The sequence below is a fragment of the Parasteatoda tepidariorum genome, chromosome X1 (assembly GCF_043381705.1).
Source record: "Parasteatoda tepidariorum isolate YZ-2023 chromosome X1, CAS_Ptep_4.0, whole genome shotgun sequence".
In the NCBI taxonomy this organism is placed as follows: Eukaryota; Metazoa; Arthropoda; class Arachnida; order Araneae; family Theridiidae; genus Parasteatoda; species Parasteatoda tepidariorum.
Genome location: NC_092214.1, coordinates 76,042,945 through 76,065,023, shown reverse-complemented (window position 1 = coordinate 76,065,023; position 22,079 = coordinate 76,042,945). Strand labels below are relative to the sequence as shown.

General features: G+C 27.8%; 1 protein-coding gene across 5 annotated transcripts in view; it reads left to right on the top strand.

Annotated features, from left to right (window-relative positions):
* LOC107456224 (cAMP-dependent protein kinase catalytic subunit 1) overlaps positions 1-22,079 on the top strand; it is a 428,744-nt gene that overhangs the window by 33,801 nt on the left and 372,864 nt on the right. For 3 of the 5 annotated variants that reach the window (XM_071187757.1, XM_071187756.1, XM_016074037.3), the window contains exon 1: positions 3,273-3,625. The exons of the other annotated variants lie outside the window; for them this stretch is intronic. The gene's annotated coding sequence lies outside the window, so the exon portion shown is untranslated. Of the gene's footprint in view, positions 1-3,272; positions 3,626-22,079 lie in introns of those variants that run through there. 5 annotated transcript variants of the gene reach the window in all.

Genomic DNA, 22,079 nt, shown 5'->3' with positions numbered 1-22,079 from the left:
ATTTATATAATTTTTCCACGTGCAAATCCATTTTGGGCCAATCCGTGGGTAAAAATATTTACTGAAAATTTCTTTATTAATTTATATAATTTTTACATGTACAAATCCATTTCGGGCAAGTCCGTGGCTAAAATTATGTGCAAAACAAGCAATTCATGTTTCTCTTTTCTATTTTATGTTTTTTTCTTAAATAAATATTTATTTTCTAAAATTATTTATGGTCAACTTCTTTAAATTATCCAGTAAATTATCCAGTGACCTTGCGCGCTTCCATTTTGGGCCCATCCTTGGTAACTAACAAATCAAACGCTCTTCAGCAATGCAGTAAGAACGGCACTTTAAAACAAAACTCCTTTAGTTACGCTCAATTTGTGCTTTTGTTTTCATATATGGCAATCTGGCAGTCCCGCAGTGGACTGATCGTTAAGACACGGTTCCCAGCAGATCACCGAAGTCAAGCATCACTGGCTACGGTCAGTGTGCGGGTGGGTGACCACTTGGATCAGTCTGCGTAGGGACCGAGGGTGTGCGGTATTGGTCCTCGTTAAACTGTGCTACCGTAAAGTGCTCGACTTCGCGCGCAGGTCGTCGGGCTACCGAAGCGGGGGTGCCATCCCCTCCGCAGAGGATCAAAATTGTGATGGCATGTCTTCGGATCATCCTCCTGGATGCTTCCCAGACCGTCGCCAATAGCCCATTGTGTAGCTCTAGTGTGACGTAAATTAACAACAACAACAGCATTTGCTGAAAACCATAAATTAGCGTATGGCCTCTGAATTCATCAGCATAAAAATTTGGTAACTTAAAATTGTTATTTTCCTCCAATAATTTAACTGTAAGAAATTGCTCAAATTTTCTATTTTGCCATGTAAAATTACATACTTTAGAATGATATACCTCACTATTCAACATGTTTCGACTATTTTTAAAATAATGAATAAAAAATTTTTAATGTTTACTAACATTCATTTTTACATGGAATTATCTTTGGTTGAAAGAATTTTATAATTGTGAGAAAAGATTTTTCAATTCACTTAAAAATTTCTCCAGATATGGCGAAATACGCAAAGAATGAAATTAACATTAAGGGGTCCAAGCTTAAAATCGTTCTCGTGACCGAACTATTGGACCATAATTACCAGATAGCGGTTACCCCCTATATTTTGAAGGTCAGAAACCCGAATCCGTTGAAAAACTGGTATGTTTATTCAGAGAAAGTACATTTTTGTTTCTGATTTCCTAACTTAACTCGCCTGCACTTATTAATTAGCATATTTGAGCTCACCGTCCGGGGTCGGGATAGTCTGGTCGGTAGGGCACAGTGCCCATGTCCGAGAGTTTCAGGGTTCAAACCCGGCCGCCGAAGACTCCCCGTGTAGTAAACGGTGACTGATGCACGTTAAATCTGTCTAGTCGCAAAATCCTCCATAACAAATCAATACCTCTTGGGGTACTGGATAGGAGATTGATCATTCAGGTACGATCATTGGATGAATGGATGGATGGATGAGTGGGTCCGCGCTATAAACAGGTGTGACGTATGGGTATGGCAGAAGTCAAATTCATGGCAATAGATGGATTCACTGGAAAAACAAGAACAAACGCACCCTTAACGGGCATACGAGAGAGAGAGCTCACCCTCTTGAACCATTAATATTGAGTCCTAAAACGTGAAGATCCGATCATTAGATCAAAAAATATATTCAGGGTCGTCCGTTTTTTTATTATTATTATTATTATTTTTTTTTTTACGCACTGTATATCGAGAGTAATAGATCAAAATCTGTTCCTCTGGCAGAGTTGCCAAAGATTTTCCACAACAATCTGAAAAATTATTTGTGTTACTTTAGCAGGTTAACATTTAAAGTAGTTGTCAGGAATCGTTACAAACTAGTTGTTTTTGTATCGCACTATACTTCCTTTTTTCTTTTAATGTCGCGCATTACATTAAATGCTACGCAAAATAGCGACCACAGTGATTTCGTTCCCTGTAGCACGTAAGTTCTGACCACTGTGTAAAACTTATAGGCACACGATTTTGGAAAATGATATTAATATTTTTTTTATGAAATTTGTTGTATTTAATTTGTCGGAGACGAACTTCTGCGAGCACTCGATTTATCACAGAAAATATATCACGAGTAAGCTGTATAGAAACGCAATTGGTCTCAGAAACATTAATTATATTGAGTGTAAAATTATTTCTAAATGTAATCCATTCGCTATATGGAGATTTATCCTTTTTTTCTCCTTATTATATCATGTACAATCAATGCAAACTAATTTTTTCAACAATTATTAAAAGTTTTTTAAATGCAAAATACTAGTTTAAAAATAGGGCGATAATGTTATTTTCTGCTGGAAAAAATTTTAAACTTAACAATTAAAAAAAAAATAATAAATAAATAAATGTGACAAATATGTATAAATATATCGTCCCCATAGCCGAAAAAATGGAATATTTTTCTCCATTCTGTCACTTAACAGTAAAAATTTTACACACATTTTAGGGATGTGAGCACATTTAAAATTTCATATATTTTAAATTTTTATTGAATGTAATTGAAAAACAAATTCAAATATTACTTTGTTATACCGTTCTTTTTTTCTTTCATGTGCGCTAAATTTAATGACTGTTCAAATATGATAGCTTCTGAACTTCTCTCTGTCAATGCTTTATAGATTTTTATATAAAAAGAAAGAGTTAATAATTTTCTGCTTTTTCACTCTTCACCAGTTTCATATTCGTATTTTTACTTAATTAAGCAATTTTATAGCTTTCATGAAATTTCATAGATGGCGACAGTACCACGACGCGAAATATTTGAAAAAACTCATAAATTGAAATAATGCAATAGCAAATCCTTGGCAGTATCCTTAGGCCAAGAGAAAACCACAAAACTTATATTACAGCTGGTAGAAATAGTTATTAAAATTTTAAATTCTACATAAAAGCTGCAGGGGAGATTTGCTGGTTTAAAAAAAAAAAAATGTTTTATTTATTTTTTATTTATTGCATGATGAGGATCAACTATCATCCATTTTCTCCTTACAAATATTTTTCGTTTTCTATTTTTCTAAACACATTATTTGTCATTTCAAAAAGAATATAATGAAACTTTTTTCAGTGAACTGCCCTTTCTTTAAAACATTTATAATATTTTCAAAACTGTTTCTTTTTTAGTTCTTTTAAAAAATTCTAGAGGGCAGCATTATTTAGGAACGTGCCGCATGCAAAACAGTATCTTTTCAATATTAAGTTAATAGTTTTTGTTTTGAAATGGGAAAAACATTATCAGTTGAAAATTATTTTATCGCGTTCCAATTAATTTTTTTTAACTTTCGCAAACTACAGTTTATAACTCTTATATCCATATTACTGATTATTTTTTTTATTAAAAAATATACATGATTAGGCATGAAATATCTGTCACAGTAACACATATTTTTAATCAGCACTCTTAATTTATTTTTTATTCCTTCTTATCAGCCTTTGTTTAATCATAAGCATTAAATATCAAGGTAAGCTTATCAAAGTTCATTCAGTTGGTGTAAAAGAAATTGTCAAAACTTTTGTCTACCCTAATGTCACATTCTAATCTACTTTTGGATATAGATTTGATAGGTGAGTCTTCCAATTTATATTCATATTATATACATGTATTGTATATTTAAAAAAATTAATAATATACAATACTATAAAACAAATCAATTTTTAACATTAAGTATTTGTGAAGATCCACAGTTGTAAATTATCTGTTTATATTTGTCCTGCATATTTTATTGATAATATCTATTTATAAATATTTCGAACAAATTATGATACAGTTCGAAAAATAATAATTTTTTTAAAATACTTTACAGAATTTATATTTTAGATAAATAACAGTTGTAACGTGTAAATATATTCCCGCCTTTTGATTCATTTCTCCGTTAAAAAATTCTATAAAAATAGTAGACATGACTTCTTCGTCACTGTCTTGATGAATCTAAATCGAAAATTGTTTAAAGTATTTTTTTTTTTTTTTTTTNTTTTTTTTTTTTTTTTTTTTTTTTTAGTTTTTTTTTCGAAACAATGTTGATTTTTTTAAAAATTTCTATTTCTATTAACTATTTCTATTATATTTCTGTTAACAAAAGGTATTGTTTACACTTTTCCTTCATTTTGATTCATTTCTTCTTCACATTGTCAAAATAGACAAGGAGTGACTTCTTAGAGTGACTTAGGAGTGAGAAGGAAATAGTTTGAAATATTTTTTACTCTGTAAAATGTTATTTTTTCGAAAGATGATATATTTTTTTTAAAAATTGGAAAAAATATATTTCAGTGTACTAACTGTAGTTAATGAGTTATTAACACTCTTCTTTCTTTTTGGCGCATTTCTCCTTTGACACAAGTTCAGTAAAAATAGTCAAGACGTGACTTCTACGTCAGTATCTTGATGAATTTGAATCGGAAATACTTTAGAATATATATTACTTATAAAATGTTTTTTAAAGCAAAAAAAAATTTTTTTTAAATAATTTTCAAAAATCATATTTTCAATTACTAACGGTAGAAATGCGTTCACGTTTCCTACACGTTTACTACATTTTGATTAATTTTTCCTTTTACATAAGTTTTGTAAAAATAGTTAAGGCGTGACTTCTTCGTCAACAACTTGCTGAATCTGAAAAGGATATAATTCGTAACACTTTTTACTTCATAAAGAGTTTTTTTTTTCTTTCGAAAATACAACAATTATCTTTTATATAACCGCAGAAATGAATTAGAAATGACTTAACACTTTTCCTTTTTTTTTCTTTTTTTTTATTGAAACATTTCTCCTTTTATACAAGCTCAATAAGAATAGTCAAAACGCGACTTCCACATCAATATCTTGATAAATCTGGATTGGAGATTGTTTAAAACACTTTCATTTTGTAAAAAATGTTTTTTTTTTTCAAAAAAAAAATATTTATAAATAAATAAAATAAAATTTTAAAAAAATAGAAATTTGTTAAAAATTAATCGAGAAATTTATACTTCAGTTTTCTATCGATAGAAATGCGTTAACACTTTCCTTTACTTTGATTCATTTCTTCTTTTGCACAAGCTCTGTAAAAATAGTCAAGACGTGACTTTTACGTCAATATCTTGATAAATCTGGATCTGAAACAGTTTAAAATTTTTAAATTTTATAGCATACTTTTTTCATTAACTTATTATTTGCTTAATGCAAATGTGATAATTATACTAACGTGATAATAATATAGGAACTTTTAAAATAATATGAGTTCATTAAACAATTATGGTTTATTCATTTTTCATGTTTCGTCCACCTTTAACAATTTCATTTTTAGCTGAGCTAGACAACAACTGATGCAACTTATGAATTGAAATAGACATTAAAATAATAGATATAAAATAGATGAATGTCGAGAACGAATAAATAGAATGCAAAACTTTTTGTGGAAAATACAAAAATAATGACCAACAAATAACCTTATGAAAATAAAAAGGAAATTTTCATTTGTACTTTTGGCCTAAGCTTTCAATAACAACTTACAAAAATAAACACATAACATGGAAGAGCGTTTTGAAACTTATCATGATGATCCCCATCAAAAATTCCCATCGTTCAGATTTCATATCATTCTGCCTTTTAACATTTCAAATGAACAATAATTAAACAAGAACTAGAATTAACTTTAACAACAAATTCTTTCTCCGTATCTGCTGTCATTGATATGAGTTGCTTTTTTTTTCCTTTATAAATTTGACGAATCATTAATCATGTTATTAAACATTAAAAAGGGAAAAAAATGTTTATGCTGCATATAACACAAAGAAAAAATTACCGCCTATATGCCTCAGTCATGTAACGGGAAAACGCGTTGTCGCTCGATAAGTACAATAATTAAATCAGACTCTAAATCAGACGTAGTAATAGTAGTATATTTTCCAAATTTAATTATTGCCCAATAATATGGTATTCAAATGGATAAGAGTTATTTCCGAATTTCATGATAATGAAGACAAACATTACGATGGTAATTTTGACATAAATCATTACCAAAAATCATTACCAAAAGGGCGCCATTCAAAGATGACGTAGGCATATTTTTAGCAATTTTGGACGTTCCCTTCCCCCTTGTGAGCAAAAACAAGCAATTAACAAACCACCTCCATGTTACCACCTCCACCACCAAATCACGTAAGAAATTCGCAGTACCCCCTGTTATTTTTTATTTTTTTTTTTTTAAAAAAACTTTGAATTTTGTTGAAGAAATCTAATTTTATAATTAAAAATTAAAAAAGAAAAAAGGATATTACTTTCCACGAAACAAAATTTACATTTTTATTCGTTTTATAAAATTTCGAGTAAAATACTCTTTAGGAATTATTTTGTTTTCCTTACGTGATGAAAACTCTCGACCTCTGAAGAACTTTAAAAAAAATTCAACTCTTTTTTCTTTTCTTTTTTTTTCACGAATTTAATTTAAAATTTGCAATTTTTCTAATTGTAATTTTTGATAAATTTTCATTTGTATTTAAAGAAAATCCAAATAAGAGGATTTTAATGCCTTGCGTAAGCATTACTCATAAAATCCTACCTCTGTTAGCAAAAATACACAAATTATAAGCCCCTTTCCCCGTTAGACGCTTACGCAATATTTATACGGCGTACTCTTCAGTGTTCTCATGCAGTCAAAATACACAGTAAACTTCTATGTTTTGAGAGTTTTGAATCTCTGTGTGCTGAAACATTCTTATTTTCTCAGCGTATTGATATAACTTAACTACACATATTTTCTCAGTGTGCTTTTTATCCGTGTGCTAACATCATTTCTTCTTTTCTCAGTGTGCTAATATACTTATATATATATTTTGTTTGCAATAAATGAGGCGACTGTGATATTTTGAAACTAAAGGAGTAATCAACTGCAGCAAACAGTTTTTTTTTTTTTTTACATCAGTACAAAATGTAACGTTCTCGCAATAGTAGTCGGAAATGGGATATGAAGTATGATGAAATGGTCCACTAAATTTAGATGCACTATTTCCGATAGAAAATACTGATACAATATTTAAAAACATTTTACCCGTTTGTTTTGTTCCTCTTGTTATGGTGCACATTTTTATGAGAAAAAAAAATCATAATTTAAATTTGTATTTACATTTAACTTCAGTTTTTTGGATTTTTTCCTTAAATTTTAATTTAAATTCCTGATTCTCAAATTCTGATTGCTAAGTTGAATTTTCCTAATATCTTCACAAACTACCATGTAAAATCCGCACCAAAATAGTTGGAATGAAACAAAACAAAATAGTTTTGAAGATCAAAACAGTATTTTTTAAGATAAGGTACACCAAAGTTAATCATTTCAACATGGGTTGCAATAGATTTCTTCGTTACCTTAACGCAGGGTTTTAAGGTTTTTAATGACGTTTAATAACGGATTTTGTTTGCGGCAATTGCGCAAAAATGGTCAAATTTCATTGAGAGAAAAAAATTATGGTCAAAAATACCAAAAAATGGTAAAATTTACCGTGTTTCTGGCGCTATAAGAACGCCAAAAAGCTCGGAAACTCTTTCCGAACCGTTCTGGTAAAGATTTTGGTAATAGATATTAATAATTGAATATGGCTTTATAATCTGCGATAAATTTTGTTAAATGGGGAAAACTTCGGTAATTTTATCATTATAGCATAGCATAAAAACCATTTATTCGCAAAAATTTAGTTTTAATATTTTTTTTTTAATTTACTTTTCGCGTTTTTTTTTTTTTTTTTTTTTTTTTTTTTTTTTTNTTTTTTTTTTTTTTTTTTTTTTTTTTTTTTTTTTTTTTTTTTTTTAAACTGAATGTGTGGTGATGAGAACATATGGATCAAAAAATTACCATATGAATGGTTAAAATACCGTAATATTTCGGTAATTATTATCTGTATTGTATTTTTTTTTTTTACCAGAAATGTAATTACTATACGGTACGCTTAATTTTACCAGGTGTTTTCGTCTCCGGGAAAAATTATTTAGCTTTATACTTTTAAAAATTACTTAGCTAATCTTAAAGGTTTAAACATTTTCAATTATTAACTATTATGGAAATAGTAACTATTTTGGCAGTAGGAACTATAATTATATAGTAACGGAAAACCGTTACCTTAAGAAAGCAAAATTACGAAATGAATGGTTTAAATACCGTATACTTAATTTTTAATTATACTTAATTATACTTAATATTAAATGTGTGTTAATAAGAACTATGGAAATCAGAATGTCTGGGAAACCATTACCATATGAACGCTTTGCCAGACGACTTGGTTTAAATACAATATATATATATATATATATATATATATATATATATATATATATATATATATATATATATATATATATATATATATATATATATATATATATATATATATATATATATATATATATATATATATATATATATATATATATATATATATATATATATATATATATATATATATATATATATATATATATATATATATATATATATATATATATATATATATATATATATATATATATATATATATATATATATATATATATATATATATATATATATATATATATATATATATATATATATATATATATATATATATATATATATATATATATATATATATATATATATATATATATATATATATATATATATATATATATATATATATATATATATATATATATATATATATATATATATATATATATATATATATATATATATATATATATATATATATATATATATATATATATATATATATATATATATATATATATATATATATATATATATATATATATATATATATATATATATATATATATATATATATATATATATATATATATATATATATATATATATATATATATATATATATATATATATATATATATATATATATATATATATATATATATATATATATATATATATATATATATATATATATATATATATATATATATATATATATATATATATATATATATATATATATATATATATATATATATATATATATATATATATATATATATATATATATATATATATATATATATATATATATATATATATATATATATATATATATATATATATATATATATATATATATATATATATATATATATATATATATATATATATATATATATATATATATATATATATATATATATATATATATATATATATATATATATATATATATATATATATATATATATATATATATATATATATATATATATATATATATATATATATATATATATATATATATATATATATATATATATATATATATATATATATATATATATATATATATATATATATATATATATATATATATATATATATATATATATATATATATATATATATATATATATATATATATATATATATATATATATATATATATATATATATATATATATATATATATATATATATATATATATATATATATATATATATATATATATATATATATATATATATATATATATATATATATATATATATATATATATATATATATATATATATATATATATATATATATATATATATATATATATATATATATATATATATATATATATATATATATATATATATATATATATATATATATATATATATATATATATATATATATATATATATATATATATATATATATATATATATATATATATATATATATATATATATATATATATATATATATATATATATATATATATATATATATATATATATATATATATATATATATATATATATATATATATATATATATATATATATATATATATATATATATATATATATATATATATATATATATATATATATATATATATATATATATATATATATATATATATATATATATATATATATATATATATATATATATATATATATATATATATATATATATATATATATATATATATATATATATATATATATATATATATATATATATATATATATATATATATATATATATATATATATATATATATATATATATATATATATATATATATATATATATATATATATATATATATATATATATATATATATATATATATATATATATATATATATATATATATATATATATATATATATATATATATATATATATATATATATATATATATATATATATATATATATATATATATATATATATATATATATATATATATATATATATATATATATATATATATATATATATATATATATATATATATATATATATATATATATATATATATATATATATATATATATATATATATATATATATATATATATATATATATNTAGATATATATAAGAGGATAGAGAGGGATGAAGAGAAAGAAGTGGACGGTTGAACATTTATTTATAAGCGGGAAAATCATAACAGGTTACATCTTAAAAACACCTCCTTCTCTCAGCCTATCTCCTCTCAGAAAGAGCGGGGAAAATTTGGTGGCAAGAGAGAGTTGAAATAGCAACCCATAGAGGGCTTTGCTGGCTGAAGTACATGTATGGAACTCTCTGTCATCCTGACTTAGTCGGTTTCCGACTAATTGCTTTAAATATTAAGCATCACAATAAAAAGAAAATATTGATGACAGAAATATTTTGACAATTAAATTGAAGTATAAAACAATAAATTTATGAAAATTTAAATCTAAACTAATTCTAAATATATTAAATTTTAATAAATAGTTGACTTTGTTTTTTTTTAAATCTCACTTCTGAAAAATACGATCAATATGAATATTTCGATCATTAAAATTGAAATTTGTTATTAATATTCAGTTAATATATTCAATTATTATTTGATTTATGCAATGAAATCCAAAATGAAAATAATAAATTTAAAAAAAATTCGAAAGTCTGTGCAAAAGTTCTTACACAATTGAAAAGTTCATAGTTCATATGAAAAAAAAGGAAAAAGTTTTTGGATCTTCCTAGGGTCTCATTAAGTCTGCCGATGTGGATGTGACAGTTGGTCCTTCTCCTATACCGATCTTGTGAACATCATATCTATCGTTGGGTCAAATTTTTGTCACTGTGTATGGACCGAAAAATTTTGGTCGAAGTTTCAAACCTGTCCCAAATTCGGTTCGTTTGATGGCAACTCTGTCGTGGTGCTTATACTCCGTTGCTGTCTTTCGTCTAGTATTATAACTGTGCTTGGTTTTTTCTTGCATCTCAGGTATATTGCTTTTTGCTTCTTTTAGCATTTGTTGTTGATTTTCAAGTAAAATATGTATGTGCTCTTTCTCGAGGATTTTTCGTGATGTGCAGGTCTTCCTTATTTCTCATCTTAACTCCTGTTAAGAACTCGAAGGGTGTAAACTTTGTTGATGAAGAAACAGTGCTGTTGATTACACGTTGAACTGCTGGTACATGCTTGAACCATTTTCTGGGGTTGTCAAGGTATAACTTGGTGATGACTGAGATTATCGTAGCATGAAATTTTTCCACCTGTCCATTCCTACGAGGTTGTTGACCTGTGGTGATTGTGACATGATCAATTTGTTCGTCTTCACAGTACTTCTTGAATTCTATTGAGGTGAATGCGGATCCTTTATCTGAGATGATTCTTCTTGGATTTCCAAAAGTAATTTGTTGCAGTTGTAGTTTATCCAAGACAATTTTAGCTGATGTTGATTTGACTGAATAAATCCATAAGAATTTGGTGAAAGCATCTACGACGATGTAAATGTATTTGTAATTCTTATTTATACTGGGTAGGGGACCAAGAAAGTCTATGTGGTATGTATCTAGAGGAATGAAACCTTTTGGGATGGGATGTAAGAAACCTTCTTGTTTTCCTACTTTACATGATGAATGTATACATGGAATGCAATTGAAAATTACGTTTTCAGCAATCTTTCTTATATTTGGTAACCAAAATTGTTGTTTAACCATGTCTTCTGTCTTGTTGATACCAAAATGGCCTTTGTTGTGTTATAGTTGAACTATTGGTTTTTGCATATCTTGAGGTATGACTAATAGTTCTTGATTGTTTACTACTCTATATAGGATGTTATTTTTGTACTTGTAGTCTGTAGTTGGATAGTGTTCGATTAGCTGTCTTATGCCTTGTGTGTATTCATCTTTGGCTTGTGCATGGCAGATTTTCTGGGTTGTTTCGTCAACTTGGATTGTCATGACAGGATATCGGCTAAGAGTGTCGACATGCTTCATCTGTTTTCCTGGTCTGTGTATTATTTCGTAGTCGAAATCTTTTAGTAACATTGCCCATCCAGCAATTTTAGGTGGCAGTTCTTTTTTGACATAGTCTTTTGGAAGGCTTGGCAATTGATGAATTGCAATTGCAATATGATAAATATTTTTCTTCTCGTGGGGATGTCTTGTGGCTCATATAATGAATGGGATGTAGGCTGTCATCTAAATCAGATTGCATTAAAAGAATTGCGCCAACTCCTTTTGACGATGCATCGTAACGCAATGAAGCTGTAAGGGTGAGCCCTGCTTGAGAAGGTGTAACACAGGTTCAGTTGATAAGGCTTGTTTCAGCGTTTGGAAAGCTTGTTGCTGTTCTGGGTCAAAATGAAAAGGAACGTTGTCTCTAAGAAGATCACTTAGTGGTCGTGTAATAATTGCATAATATTTAATAAATTTTCGAAAATATCCTGTTAGGCCTAGGAATGATAGAACATCTTTAGCTGTTTGGAGCTTTGGAAAATTTAAAACAGCTTTTGTTTTTTCTGTTGAGGGACTAATCGTACCATTTTCTAAAATATGTCCAAGAAAGGTAATTTTTCTTTTCAGGAAATTGCATTTTTTGAAATTAAATTCAAATCCATAGTCGGAAGCTACTTTGAAAACTTTCTGGAGTTTTTGAAGACCTTCGGACTCATCATCTGATGGAACAACTACCAAATATAAAATCCAAAATAAATCCATACCAAATATAAATCCATACTAACCAAATATAAAATCAATGTTCCGTCTTCTAAGAGTTCTCGAAAAACAATTTGTATAAATTGTTGATATACTGCTGGTGAATTGGAAAGGCCGAAAGGAACTTTGTTGAATTCATATTGTCCATCTGGTGTCACAAACGAAGTGTATTTGCGGCTTTGAGGATGAATGTCTACGTGATGAAAAGCATTTTTTAAGTCCAGATTTGTAAACACTGAAGCACCTTGTAGTCTATCGAAAATGTCCTCCATAATTGGGAGTGGAAATCTTTCTTTAATTGACTTCTTATTTAAACATCGATAATCAATCGCAATGCGAGTTGAGCCATCTTGTTTTTTACGTCTATTGGAGTAGAATAATCTGAAGTGCTTTCTCTAATTATACCTTTGTTTAACATTTCTTTAATTTGCTTAGTAACTTCTAATTTCTCGAAAATAGATAGGCGACGTGGACGTTGATGGACTGGCATTTCATTTTGAAGAAAAATTTGCATTTCATAATTAGTGTTCTTAATTTTATTTGGCCTATAAGATTTAATAAGTTGCTCAATTTCGGCACGCGTATCAGATTCTGAATGAGATAAATCAATATCAGTGTAAACTATTATCTTTATATTAGATAAACAAAAATCCGTATTTTCAATAAACGCATTTTTAATCTCCTTATTTTCCGGATTTGAAGAATTAAACTAGTTTATTTCTGTTTCAGAAGACGAAAGTATATCGGTTTCGTTTTTCGGATCGGATGTAAACACATCGGGAAAAGCAGGCTGTTCTGTGTTTACAGTGGATGTGACGCGGCGATCACGTGTCTCGGTAGTATCCGCTTTCCTATTAGGAGCAGACGCCATTGAATGAAATTCATTTATTTGTTTTTCAAATAAATTTTGAGTAGAAGTACTTTTGCATTCGTATAACAGATTTTCGGCTTCAGTTTGAAAAGGGAGTGGTTCATTATTATTCTCAATCTCAAAGAAAGACTGACCCTCACTTAACTAATGCCACAGTATTACACCCTCGTCAGATCTATTTTTAAAAACTGGGGGGAAAATTATCTTTTTCTGTATTGGAAATGAATGAAGTTGTAATTTTATTTTTAGACATTGAGTTTAATTCGAAAGTATTTTGTTGTTCGTTTTTATGCAAAGGAAAATTAGTTTTAGAATAAGAAGAAACCATATTTTCTTTTGAAATTCGATCATATTCTTTTTTTGCTTCATTTAAATCATCCAAAATATTTGGGGGAATTATTAAATCACAATAAAGATTTTTTGAAACAGCTGCCGTTACTGTTATGGGATTTTCACGAAAGCTTGGAAGCGCTAATTTTATTTTTGAAAGTTCAGCTTGTACCACTTCCGAAAGCACAAGTTAATTGAACAGTTCCGACACTTTTTGTTTTGGAGGGAATTAAGTGTTCTCGGACGCAAATAATATTGGCTGCGAATCATCTAACGATTGAACGACTAGTTTATCATTAACGAAAAAATTTTTATATTGTAATTCATGCTTAGATTTATTAAATATCTTAGCTTCGACTTTGCAAACAGGGTCTCGATTTGAGTTAAATCTACGATTTGAATTAGTTTCGTTTCTGTGAAAGCTTTGGCGCGGAAAAGTTCGTGATTGGTATTCTGCAGAATTTCTCTCATATGAATTACGATTAGAGCTTTGAAATGAGTTATTTTTTTGCTTGTTGTCGAACGGTTGTTGACGGTAGTTTTTTATTTCGGCAAAAGATTTCCGTTTCGAAACAAAATATACATCGTATTCTTTTGGGAGTTCGGTTGGTTTAAGCCAAGTTTCGTTTTGGCGTATCGCAATATGTTGTTGCGTTTCACGATGGAGGGTAGAAAACAATTTATCGGCTATCATTAATTCACACAAGCTTTCATAATCATTAACGTTACGAAGGTTACAATAGTATTCAAAAGGGCCGGGATAGCCTGGTCGGTAGGGCGCTGGGCCCATATCCAAGAGGTCGTGGGTTCGATCCTCGCCGGCCGAAGACTCCCCGTGTAGTAAATGGTGACTGATGCACGTTAAATCTGTCGAGTCTCAAAGTCCTCCATGTTCCCACTACAAATCAATACCTCTGGGGGTACTGATCCAGGAGTTTCCTTGTCTTCTGGATTAGTTCAAAATTACAAGGCTACGGAGTTGAACGTAAGTAGTCGTAAACCCATGAAATTGGGTCGGCTGTTCAACGACGGTTATAAAATAAAAAATAAAAATAGTATTCAAAAGAGCTTGTCATTCTTGACGAAAATTGCACGTGTAATCGTTGAGCCAGTGGCGTAGCTAGCGTAACTCGCGCCCGGGGCACAATACCCTTTTAGCGCCCCCCCCGCTTTCGAAAACCATATAATATTATATGTAAAATATACTCGCAAATTAATAAATAAATAAAGTCATATACTCAAGCTAGGCTTTAATTTTGAGACAAAAAATGTAGTTGAGAGAACAAGACTAGGTTTTGAAATGTATATGATCATGTAGAATTAGTTCAAAAGATACCCGTTATTTATTTTACATATTTATAAAGAAATATTTTAAAAACACGCAGTTTTAAAACAATAAAAAAGTAAATATTTATTATCTCTAAGGAGATACATATATTTAATAATCATATGATTATAATACATTAATAAAACTAATTACTATGTCTAAATTTTCCGTGCTTTTGATGAAGCAAATGTATCAATAATATCATCAAAATTGATCATTTAAAATTTTTCTCTTTCCACACTTAAAAATGCTAGGTCACTTAGGCGATCTGTCAAAATTAATTTTAATTTGCTGAATGAACGTTCGCAGCTAGCAATTGATACTGAGATAGTCAGGAGTATTTGAAATGCCGCTCTCAGATTTGGAAAAACATCTTCTCCATTCGAGATTGATTATAAAAGTAAGAAATTCTAATGGAGTTTTAGGTTTAATTTCTTTTCTACTGCGGAGTAACATTTTGCTGTCACATATTTTGATAAAAAGTTCTATTACATTGAAATCTGTATTATAAAATTCACCCAGATTTTTAAAATTTTTTTTCAAGTTCGTTATCAACATTATCCTTGTTTAATAAATTTTCAACGTCTAGTAGAAATCCAAATTTGAAATTAAGGTCACTTAATCGTGTACACATTTCTTGTTGGAGACGATCAAGAGTGCTTTTCATAACGCGAGAAATATCACTTTCTGCTGAAAGACCACCATAGCGAATTCTCCAGGCACGTATTGTTGTATCCATATCCCATTTTTCACAAAGAGACTCAGCTTTTTCTATTGCCTCTTTACTCTCAAATTTCGGCTAGTTCAGTCGCTAATGATTCAAGATCATGGAACACTTCTCTGAAATTCATTCTAGGATCATGTAATCTGAGCTGCACACAATCAATCCTTCTTAAGATTTCATACCAGAAATGAACTAAAGTTATAAAACTAAAGGTTAGTATATTTTGCATCAGAATTGTAACTTCACTTCTGTTGTCACTTGTAGTGGTAGTGTGCTCAGCTAATTTTTCTATTTGTTCTTTTATATTCTCTAGCCCATAGATGATAACGATAATCGCTTGTATTCTGGCGCTCCATCGCGTTTCAGATGTGTGACCTGCCATCACGACAGCATTATCGTAAAATTGTGATCTGCAGTTTGTTAATGAAATTTCATCGCAAATTAATTTCTCAAAAATTGTATTTTCGATCGAGGCTGCATCTTTAGCATTTATTTCAATAAAACTCAAAAAAGATTCTTTGATGGAAACTTTTTTATTGATAAAATCAGCATCCACATACCTAGCGACTTGTTCTCGATGAGAGATATCAGGAGTTGAATCAAACAAGAGTCCATATTATTTCTTTCTTTTGGTATCGTTTATTAGTTGATTTCGAACTGTAGATGCCAGAAGATGAATGAATTCATTTTGAATGTGCGGTGACAAATATGAGAACAACAAATTTTTTCATACTCTATTCACTTAATAATAGAATTGTCGAGTAGATATAGTAAGTAATCTTATTTGATTTATTACTTACCAAGAATGCCTTGAACTTGAAAGGTAGTAACATAGTGAAATATACAATATAATTTATGCTGACATTAAACTTATATATAACATTTAATATTTAATAACATTTAATTTTTATTCTAAGCAGAGCGCGATGACAAGGACGTGAATTAAATACTGAAATATATTTAATATGAATATGAATTTAATATAATATTTAATATGAATTAAATATTAAATATTATGAATAATATTTATGAATTAACATTTATTATATTACACTGGCACTAATTTAAAATATATTGTCCAGAAATCAATCATAATATAAAAAAATGTTATCCAGCAATTTTTTGTTTTGCGGACCATTTGGCGCCCCTTTGTTAGTAGCTCCCGGGGCATGATACCCCCCTTGTCCACCCCTCGCTACGCCACTGCGTTGAGTTCTTCGGAAATTGATTAAGCATTCCTGGGGCGTTGGCTGAAATTCTCGTAATATAATATTTTTAACTTTTTCATAATCTTGGAGTTCGTTTTCCGAAATATAAAGTAAAATAATATTCGCTTTTTCACTGAGAATATTTATTAATATTTCCGATTTGAATTCTGGCGGAACATTTTTGGTTGTAAACGCGCGTTCTAAAGAATGAAAGAATAAGTTAAAATTTTCGGGTTTAGTGGGAATCGGCATACTAAGTGTTTTAACTGATTTAATTAGGCTTTCGAGATCTAAAGATGATGTTCTAATTATCGCGTTTGAGTTTTCGGAATTATTTTGATTTGTGCCGGAGTTAATTGATGCTAATTCGATTTCTTTTTCGATTTGGGCTAACTTGAATTTTTCTTTTGCGGATTGTTCCGCTTCTTTTCTTTCTTCGACGATTAAATAAATCAAGTCGTTAACAAATTCTGGTTCATTTTTTAACGTAACAGTTTTTTCCATAAGTTCTTTTAAACAAATAATAGTAGCATTTTCAGGAATATATATTCCGAATTCCTGGGCAGCATTAATTAAATCTTCTTTTTTAGTATTTCGATACATGCTTGATAATAAAAAGGATTGATCCTACCTGGTTTGAAGATATCGGTGTTTGATGATGACGTTGATATTTGGTGTTTTCGCTTATATAAGCTATCCGTTTGTTGATATATAAGTATTCACAAGTGGTATTATAGAATGTCACAACTGTTTCACACGATAATAGGAATTCACTAGTTCACGTTTATCGTTGTTGACGTTGGATGCGATGACTTATGTAGCAGATAAGTATCAAACTCCATGTTCGTTGAATGTCGATGAAGAGATTTCTTAATTATGGACGGGAAATTGGTCACACAGGCGGTAGAATTGGCCCTTGATGTAGAACGTAGTTGTTGAAGATATTTCTTTAGGCAATTAGGCGGGGAAATTGGTCTCTTGAGTTGATATTTTGCTGTAGAAAATATTTAGATCTGTAAATGTACAATAGGCGGCGGATTGGCTTTTTGAAGTTGAATATTTGTCAGCAAATGTTCGTTGTTTTTAAAGCGGGAAATTGGCTTTTCAGTTCAGGCGGGAGAATTGGCCTACGTAGATAAATTTGTTCGAAGATATTTTGAAATATGTAGCGGGGTTATTGGCCGACTTATGAAGTAGAGTTATTGCGCCTTTTTGTTTGGGCGACTTTCGCTTTCAATTCCAAGCATCATGTTCTGCGATGACTGGGTCGAGCCCCCATGTCTAAGAGGGTTAAAAGGGATGAAGAGAAAGAAGTGGACGGTTGAACATATATTTATTAGAGGGAAAATCATAGCAGGTTACATCTTAAAAACACCTCCTTCTCTCAGCCTATCTCCTCTCAGAAAAAGCGGGGAAAATTTGGTGGCAACCCTTATGAAAAAATAGAGGTATAAACGAGGTATATTTTAAAGGTATAAAGGAGTTTGTTATTTAAATACGTCGTTAAGGTTTAAAAGGGTGCAAATGAATACCTCAAAATCAACCTCAAATATACCTTAAATATACCTCCAGAGGTATATATGTTTCAACCTGAGGTGTTTAATTTTGCATCTGTGCAGAGGTAGATATTTACTACTTTAAAGTGTTTCATTTTCAACCTTAGGCTATTACTTATCAGCCTGAAGTATATTTTTTTACACTTGTGGAAGTATTTATTCAACAACCTAAGGTGTGTCATTTTACACTTCTGGTTATTATAAATCAACCTCAGGTGTATTTTGTTTGACTTCAGGTAATTATTTTTCAACCTCAGGTATCTAATTTTATGCTTGTAGAGGTATATATTTTTCATCCTATGGTGTGTCATTTTACACTTAAGGTTATTATAAATCAACTTCAGGTGTATTTTGTTCTACCTTAGGTAATTATTTTTCAACCTCAGGTATCTAATTTTATGCTTGTAGAGGTATATATTTTTCAACATATGGTGTGTCATTTTACACTTCAGGTTATTATAAATCAACCTTAGGTGTATTTTGTTCTACCTCAGGTAATTATTTTTCAACCTCAGGTATGTACTTTAATGCTGTAGAGATATATATTTATCAACCAGTGGTGTGTCGTTTTACACTTCTGGTTGTTATAAATCAACCTCAGGTGTATTTTATTCTCCCACAGGTAATTATTTTTCAACCTCAGGTATATAATTTTATGCTTGTAGAGGTATATATTTTTCAACCTAAAGTATGCCATTTTACACTTCTGGTTGCTATAAATCAACCTGAAGTGTATTTTCAACACTTGGAAAGGTTATTTTTTATTAACGCCATGTATTCCATGTTCTACCTTAAGTTATTGTTTCGTAACCTCAAGTTTGTATTTTTAGAAGCATTAATATATCAACCAAAGATTCGACATTTTGCACTTCAGGCTTATGTAGCTCAACCTAAATTTTTTTTTTAGCACTTACGAAGGTGAGGTGTTATAAGGACCACCTAGTTTATTAATTTTTAGACTCACTATATAAAAAATATAATATATATATAAAGATATTATGTATATTATATGAAGAATAATTTATATCATTATATTTTTTTCACTAGTAGAGATCATTTATCATCCTGAAGTTTTTAATATTAAACCTTCGGCAGTAATTGCTTCTTTTGTTAAGCTATAATAGAAAGTTTCAGATGCATAATTCTTCTTTAATTTTAATAGATTGAATTAAATCATCTTAAAATAACACTTATCCAAATTCTACAGTTAGTAAAAATCATTTATGGGAACTCATACTCGTATTTTTAGAAGATAGTTGTCTAAAGTGCTTGAATTTTTAAAGCTATAAAACTACAAATTTAAATAATTAGTCAGCTGAAATTCAAATTACTTTTATTTAAAACTAAAATTTCATTTTTTTACAAACCAACAAAATTATTTTAAATACTGTTTCCGTCTACATGTTGAAACTTGTAATTATTGGAACCTAAAAGAAAAAAAAATACGAATTAGTAAGAAAGTTATATTTACAGTAATAGTGGTAGGTTTTGAAATATTAAAATATTAGAAATTGTCTTTTTATGATTTAAATTAACTGGATGAAATGAATTTTCTTTTTCGGATAAATAGTATTACTCTTCTGCCGTTTCAATTCAATCCTCGTAGCTAAAAAGCATGATAGGTATCACAGCCACAAAATAAAATACACTGAAGACAGTACTACCATCAATAACATTTACAGAAATTCAAATACATAATTCCAATCCTATTTTGCAATTTTAACACTTTTTATTTTTCTATACATCTGGTAACATTAACTTGTAAGTTTGATAATTAGACTTTCTTTCTTTGTTTTTTTACAAATCTTTAAACTCAATACACCAAGTCTATATTTTTAAACTTTTTATCAGACTTCATGAAACTAATAGCTTTTTTAAGGACTTACGTTATTGTCAATCACATCAGAGTTTCTTAAAAAATAGTTATTTTAAAATTTTTTAATCAATGTAATCAACAATCACTTAATAAATTAAAAATTTAATGTTATGTACCAAGTTTTATTCTTTTTTTACACTCAATCGAATAAAACAAATTACAAGCTGATAAGGAGCATTTATTTTAAAATTGTGAGTAATTTTTATGTGAAGAAAATGTCTAAGAGAGAATAATTTGAAATAATACTTTTAAAATAAGTTGAGTATAATATCGCCTATATAACTTATAATACCGAGCAGAATAAAACTAATAGTTAGTTGTTACAAACACTTGTTTAAATATAAATACACATCCTATAGGATGAAATTCCAAAAAATGCATATTACTTTCAACAATAAATGTTTTTATTTGCAATTGATTTTATTCAATTCAGGATTAAAATTGCATACTATACTGACTTATTTCTAAAAAATTTAAGACTTCCGAAATTCGCAAATTTTTGAAGTAGTGAAACATAAACAGCTGCATAAAAAGGCTCGTCACCTTGAAACAAATTGTCATATAAACTTGAAATCGCATTTAATTTAATTCCGCTCAATATTCTAATAAGTAATAACAATGTACTTAGTAAATAATTAAAGTGGGTAAATTGCGAAAAAATAACATGAAGGGAAAATAGCAGTTTTATGATCAAACATGAAGAAGTGAGCTAGTACAGTTACTAGTTTTCAATCATTAAATATCTAGCAAACTATTGTTATCAACAATTACATAAATTCTGTAGATTATTAGTAGAGATTACTTTTCTTTTAGGTACAAATTCAGATCTATTTCCTAGGGGAAGGCTGAGTAGTAGCTTGCTAGTCTCTTCTTCTGTACCGCAGCGCATGTGCTATTTACAGCCTAGATCATCTCAGCAATATCAGGGAACTGTGGATAAGCCTTGTAAATATATATATACAGTGGTGGCCAAAAGTTAGGACACTTTTTGAAAGTTTCATGTTTTTCAACTTTGTGTGCTTGTGGAATATATAAATTTTCACTTAAATACAAACGTTTATATATCAAATTGAAGGTAATTTAATGTAGAATTTAATAATAAATACAGTATTACAATATCTGTATTACAAAAAAAGTTATGCAATTAATAGTAAGATCTATCTTAGATTTGCATTTTTT